Here is a 6,636-nt window from a genome sequence, read left to right as displayed (position 1 = left end):
AAATGATAAAACATGCAAATAAAATCACAAAGAGAAATGATATTTGTACAACCATCTTGTGATTACTTTTTGACAACTTTCTCTCTCATACTCACATGATGTTCTTATCGTCTCTCATCCTTTTTCTCTCTCCATTATTTTTGACCAATAAGAAGAGAGAAAAACAAAGATGTCACAAAAGTTGTCATTAAATAGATGTCCAAATATCATTGCTCAATCAGAAAACTATAAAAACACCAACAAAAATTTCTAAAAATCAATGAAAACTAATGCAAATTTTTTCGGATTTTTCGGAGAATATGAAAAATTAAAGAAAAATGAAAAATAGGTCTAAACGATGGAATTTTGGATTTTGAGGGGCGGAGTCCCGTAAGAAGACCCTTCTAAGGGATTCTTGGTCCTTGATTTTTTCTTCTTCTGATTTTATGGCCAAGTTTCAGAGCAATCCGATCAAATAACCTGAATATTGGTTTTCGACTGAAAACAACTAACAATGACCTAAAATAGAACGATGAGAGTTAGGAAGATTAATATGGTCCTTAAAATGATTTTCCATGTTACAAACATGTTCATAATTTGTGCTGATATAGTTCGAATTATATTGTCCGAATTATTTTTGCCTTGAATAAGGGTGTTTAAGGGATGTCCGAAAAAAAAGTAAGGAACACACCTTATTTTGTGGGGTTATGGATTATACAATCCGAATTGGTGAAAAAACCATTTTTGCACCCTAAAACAAGGAAAAACTCAATTCGGATTATAGAATCTCAAAATTCTATGGGCATTTTCATAAAAAAAAAAGTAGGGCGCGGGATAAGGTGATAGAGTGGAAAAAGGAAAAGCTTATATAGAAAGCCTAATGGATTATTAACTTAGTAATATAAAGACCCAATAACTTAAGCTCAATACTTTATTATTTATAAACTAGTCGACGGCGAGAGTATAGTAACTCCTCTCATACTACTCTACTCCTCATTCCTCAACGATGATCTCTGCAATCCTAAAGGTACACCGTTCATGATTCATCTTTGATCATATGCTATACTTATGGTTAGCCAGGATACGAATCTGAAATACGAAGGCATATGATCACTTGAGTTAACCGCTAGGACACACCACACGTTTGTCAATTCTAACACAACATATAATAAAAGTTCAAGATGACATAGAATTGTCTCCACATGTAAAAACACCAAAGAACCATTTAAATGTACCATCAGTGTTGCATTTAATCCAAAGCATATGAAGCATAGTCCAATGGAGTAAGGATCTTCTCCATTTATCAAAATAAAAAAAATAAAAAAAAATAATGAATTATTTCAATAAATGAGTCCCACCATCATTAACTATTGTATACTTTTTCAGGATTCTTTTTGTTTGTTTATCTTTTCAAATGAAGAAAATGAAGAGAATTGTAAATGGAGAGGATCCTAATTCAATCCAATGTACTACATCTTTCCCTATATATAAGGCCCTTTTGTCAAAATCACGTGAGTTAAGAAAGTTTATATTTGTATTAAAATTGTTCGTAATCACTATTGTTTTTACAATTTTGTCATTTAAGAGAAATATTAGTTTATGTTTTCAACATGTTATTTATTGTTGATTGGAAAAAAATGTATAATAAATAGGGGTATGTAGGTAAAGAAATAATTAATGTAGTTGAAAATAACAAACATGTTTTAGAAAAAGGTACAACAAAAATTCTCAAAAGGAGGTCTTATAATTAAAGATGAACCACATACATCATTATATGAATGAACCTAAAAAGTGAATTTTGTTTATATTTTGAAACGAATGGAGTATGTATGAGTAAAATATAGAATAAAGCCTGCGTTTTGCCATTGCCAAGTCCTTATTGGTGGGCACTACATGTCATGCAATATGCGAATTTTGAGAGATATTGGTTGTTTGTCATTGGTTGTTTTCCAATGCCTTTCAAACTGAAGAATGAATTTAATGGTTTGTTCACAATCAGGCCCGTCCCTGAGGGGGTGCAAACAGCTTAACAGAGCTGGGCCTCCCTCAGTCATGGACCTTAATTTTTTTTTTAATACCCACTAGTACTACTGCCCTCCAAATTTTTTTTAATACCCTCAACCATTTTCTGTCCCTTGTTTTAGTCTTTTAGGCCTATTAGAATTAGGTCCTCTTGCTTTTGGTGTTGGTGGGGGTTTCTCATGTATACGGTAGTCATTTTCATCTTTGGGTGTACGGTATATATACCCGGCACCTTATATTTATCTTTTAAAAAATATAAATAGATCATTGCTTTTTAAAAAAAAATACGTTTTGATTTTATCACTGGTCTCTTTTCATTCTCATAGCCGAACCTCCGAATTCTTAGGGATGGTCCTGTTCACAACATCATTTAATGCATTTTCTGCTACACCCAAGAACCCATCTCGTTAAAATAGTGTGTTCCCTAGAAAGTACAATTATTTGTATATGCAGATTATGGGGTAGTAGAAGCGTCACGATTTAGATAATGCTCATGAGATGGCTTAGTAGTTAATGATGACAATGGGTATTCCATACGACAAGAGATGGTCTAAAGATGGAGTATTATTAACTTATGACATGTGAAGCCTGGATACGAGATACGATACGGATACGATACTGCATTGATACGTTGATACGGGAAAATTTCAAAAATCAAGATACGATACGGCTGAGATACGTTAATAAAAAAAATTATATAATTAAATGTACAGTATAATTATAACCATTTTTTTAATATACAAACATATTAACAAACAAAAGAAACTAGTCATAGACTCGTAGCACATCAACATAAATATAAATAATATTGACGATTAAGAGAGTGATGATTAGTCAACTACATACACAATATATAAAAAAAAAAAAAAAAACACCATAAGTGTTATACTATATCCAAAAGAAACATTGTCAGTGCTATACTATATCGATCCAAAAAAGAAGCACTATACTCAAGAGTTAAGTTATTTTATTTAACGTTAATTGGAAATTATTGGGGCAGGTATAGATTCAAGATAATTATCGGATACTTTCCTGAAACATATCGGGAAGTATCGGATAATTATTTTAAAAAAAAAAAAAAAAAGTTAATCTTCGGATACTCTTCTGATACGTATCGGAAAGTATCGGGCAGGTATCGGTGCAGGATACGCAGGAGATACGATACGTCAACCATTTTGAAGTATCGGGGCTTCAGAGCTTATGACAATGGGAATAAAGTAGTCCCTTAAAATGTACTCCCTTCGTTTCAAAATGAGTGTCGTTTTAACCAATTGCACACGGATTAAAGAATGGAATAAAGTAGTTAGCAATTTTACCAAATTATCCTAATCAACTATTGGTTTGTTTTTCATTAAAGAAAAAATAATACTTTGGAAGTAGTGTAACATAGTATTAATTGAAGGGTACAATTGAAAAGAAAAAGTTATTATTGCATTGGAAACTAAAAGTGACATTCATTTTGAAACAATTTTTTTTAGCTAAAACGACACTCATTTTGAAACAGAGGGAGTAATATATAAGGAAATATTCCAAATGTGTGAACATCTATCATATTTCCGTAAACTAATTTTATTCTGAATTTTTTTATTTTCTATGTTATGGATCATGTTGCAATATTAGACCTTCTCAATTATTTATGACCCGTGCGGTAGCATGGGTATATGTTCTAGTAACCAAAATTCAAGAAGCAAAACAACGTGATTACCCTCATCCCTAAACCCTAATCCAAAGCATTATGAGTCATGAGCAAGTTCTTTACACTAGGAAGGTCAAAGACATTAGGAGACTTAGCCAAATTGAGATAGTAAAATAAAGAAGGCTTAATAGATCAATTGGTCCTTTAAATAATTTCAATTTTTCATTTTGGTCCCATAATTAATAAAAAACACGTTTTAGTCCCTCATTTTTTCTTTGCCAAATAAATCTCAAATTGTTAACTTTAACTCTAAATGTCTATTTTAAAGGAGGGCCATTGGATTACACATGTCTATTTTATCTTACAGTGAATCAACAACATCTAATTAATTTTCTCTTTCTTCATCTTCTTTCCTTTACTTCTTCATAATCATTCATCATCACATTCATCAACAACATCATCTTCATCAACACAACATCAACAACAACAAAATCAAATCAAACCCAGCCATATCAAATAATTTGTACAACATCAACAAACACAAAATCAAACCAAAATTCATCCATTCTCATCATCATCTCCATCTGTTCTCAAACAACAACAAAAAAAAATCCAAAAAAATTCATCTTCTCCATCTTAACTTTAAAAAAAAAAAAAAAACAAACAAACTTTGTGTGAAGGACAAGAATAGCGCTAATCAAAGCTTCATTGGGTTCATTCAAGAGCAAGTGAAGACATGATTCAGCTTCAACTTATCAACGATAAAAAACAGAACATAAACCCTAATTTTTTTGAAATTGAAATTGAAATACAAGAAAGTTTGTGAATCATTCATAACAATTAAAAATATATATATATAGAAGTTTAAAGAACAAGAAGACCATATTTGGTTTCATCAATGGCTGCTTTGGCTAATTGTTTTTGGGAATCGCCTCTTCATAAAAAACAAGACCAACATGAAGAACAACAACATACTCCAGACGCGAAGATGAAGAACAAGACCATTCTTTCCTTTTCTGATTCCAGATTCGGTCTCCAATTTCCCGTTATTATTGTCTTGTTTAGTTTAAGATATTTTTTTGTTTTTTTCTTCTTGTTGATGTAGATTGATTTCGAGTAGGAAGAAGAACTTTCTAGATCTGCTTCTCAGTAATACCCAAATCATGTTCTTAGTAATTTTGTTTTTGATGTTTTGAGTTTATGAATTATCCAAAAAGTATTCAAAGATTATTATCCAGAATTTGGGGTTGTTGTGTTTTTTTTTTAATTTTGAAGAAGATGGAGTCACGTGAGTTTTTGGATTTTTTTTTTATTAATTTGAAGATTTTTTGGATTTCAAAGTCTACATCCAACACTTCTTTTTCTACGGTTTGGATATTTTTTCTGGGTATGTTCATGAAGATTATGATGGTGTTGATGAATGTGATGAATGATGATGAAGAAGTAAATGAAAGAAGATGAAGAAAGAGAAAATTAATTAGATGTTGTTGATTCACCGTAAGATAAAATAGACATGCGTAATCCAATGGTTCTCCTTTAAAATAGACATTTAGAGTTAAAGTTAACAGTTTGGGATTTATTTGGCAAACGGAGGAAAAAGTGAGGGACTAAAACGTGTTTTATTAATTATGGGACCAAAATGAAAAATTGAAATTATTTAAGGGACCAATGGATCTATTAAGCCAATAAAGAAGTAGCATCAACCCTACCACCAGGGTTAGTAGCATCAGTTTCTCCCTCAACACGGATGATGGCAGCACGACGCTCCAGTTCTGCCTTCATCAAAACAAGCTTAGATCTCCCAGCCTCCTGTTGTGCTACCTGCTTCAGCTCAACAACTCTAGAGAATTCAGCGTCATAAGAGAAATCAGTAATGGCAACATCATCAAGAAGAATGTTGAAATCCTTAGCACGTCGAACTAGAGTATCCCTAACAAGAGCATAACTTGATGACGATGTGTAAGAAGATGCTCCACATTAAATTAAGCAACAACATCCTTAAGAACTTCATTAAGAATAGAAGGATGAACCTTCTAGGCATACTCAAGACCAAAATTCCGAACAATAGTAGGAAGACATTGAGTATCAGGACGAGAGAGAACACGAAGAGTAAAATTCACCATTTGAAGATCCTTGGCGGAGCTGGTAGAGAATGTGTGAGGATGAGAGCGGATGTCGAAGATGTAAGGCTTTCACTAGTACAGAATTGGGAAAATATACTGCCCCATAAATAGAGCTTTTAACACTAAAGCGCTATATATCAAAACACGAAGGCTTTAGTTAGAACTTTTTTGAAAAAGCGCTTTCTATAGTTCTAAGTCTATATAGTGTTTTGTTTCAAAAAGCGTCATTATAGGTTCAATATAAATAAAAAATATTTTTAAAAAAATAGGATTAATCGTATATGGCGCTTTTGATGGAAAGCGCTATAATTAAATCAACCTTAAATAACGCTTAATTGGCGCTACTGTATGCTTGAGAATGATATCGCTTATAGATCAAAAAGAGTGTTATTTTGCATTAACACTATGACCTTCAAGTCCCTTGTTCGATTTCTTGTGCCGTATATTTTGTTGTTTTTCCCTTCCTTTTTATTTTTATTTTTTTTATTTATAAAAAACACTTTGAACTAACTGGTCCCCTGTTCGATCCCTGCATAACACATATTTCAATTTTTATGAAAAATCAATTGCAATATCAAAACACACATTTTTTTACTCCCTCCGTCCCTAATTATAAGACCCTTTTGAGAATTTTTTTGTCCCTTTTTATAAGACCATTTGTTATTTTCAACTACATTAATTATTTCTTTACCTACATGCCCGTATTTATTATACATCTTTTTCTTCAGTCAACAATAAATAACATGTTGAAAACATAAACTAACCTTATTTCTTAAAAGATAAAATTGTAAAAACAATAGTGATTACAAACAACTTTAATACAAATATCTACTATCTTAATTCCCGTGATTTTGGCAAAAGGGTCTTAAATATAGG

Source organism: Medicago truncatula, chromosome 6 (genome assembly GCF_003473485.1).
Source record: "Medicago truncatula cultivar Jemalong A17 chromosome 6, MtrunA17r5.0-ANR, whole genome shotgun sequence".
Classification (NCBI taxonomy): Eukaryota; Viridiplantae; Streptophyta; class Magnoliopsida; order Fabales; family Fabaceae; genus Medicago; species Medicago truncatula.
Note: the sequence above shows the minus strand (reverse complement) of the source record.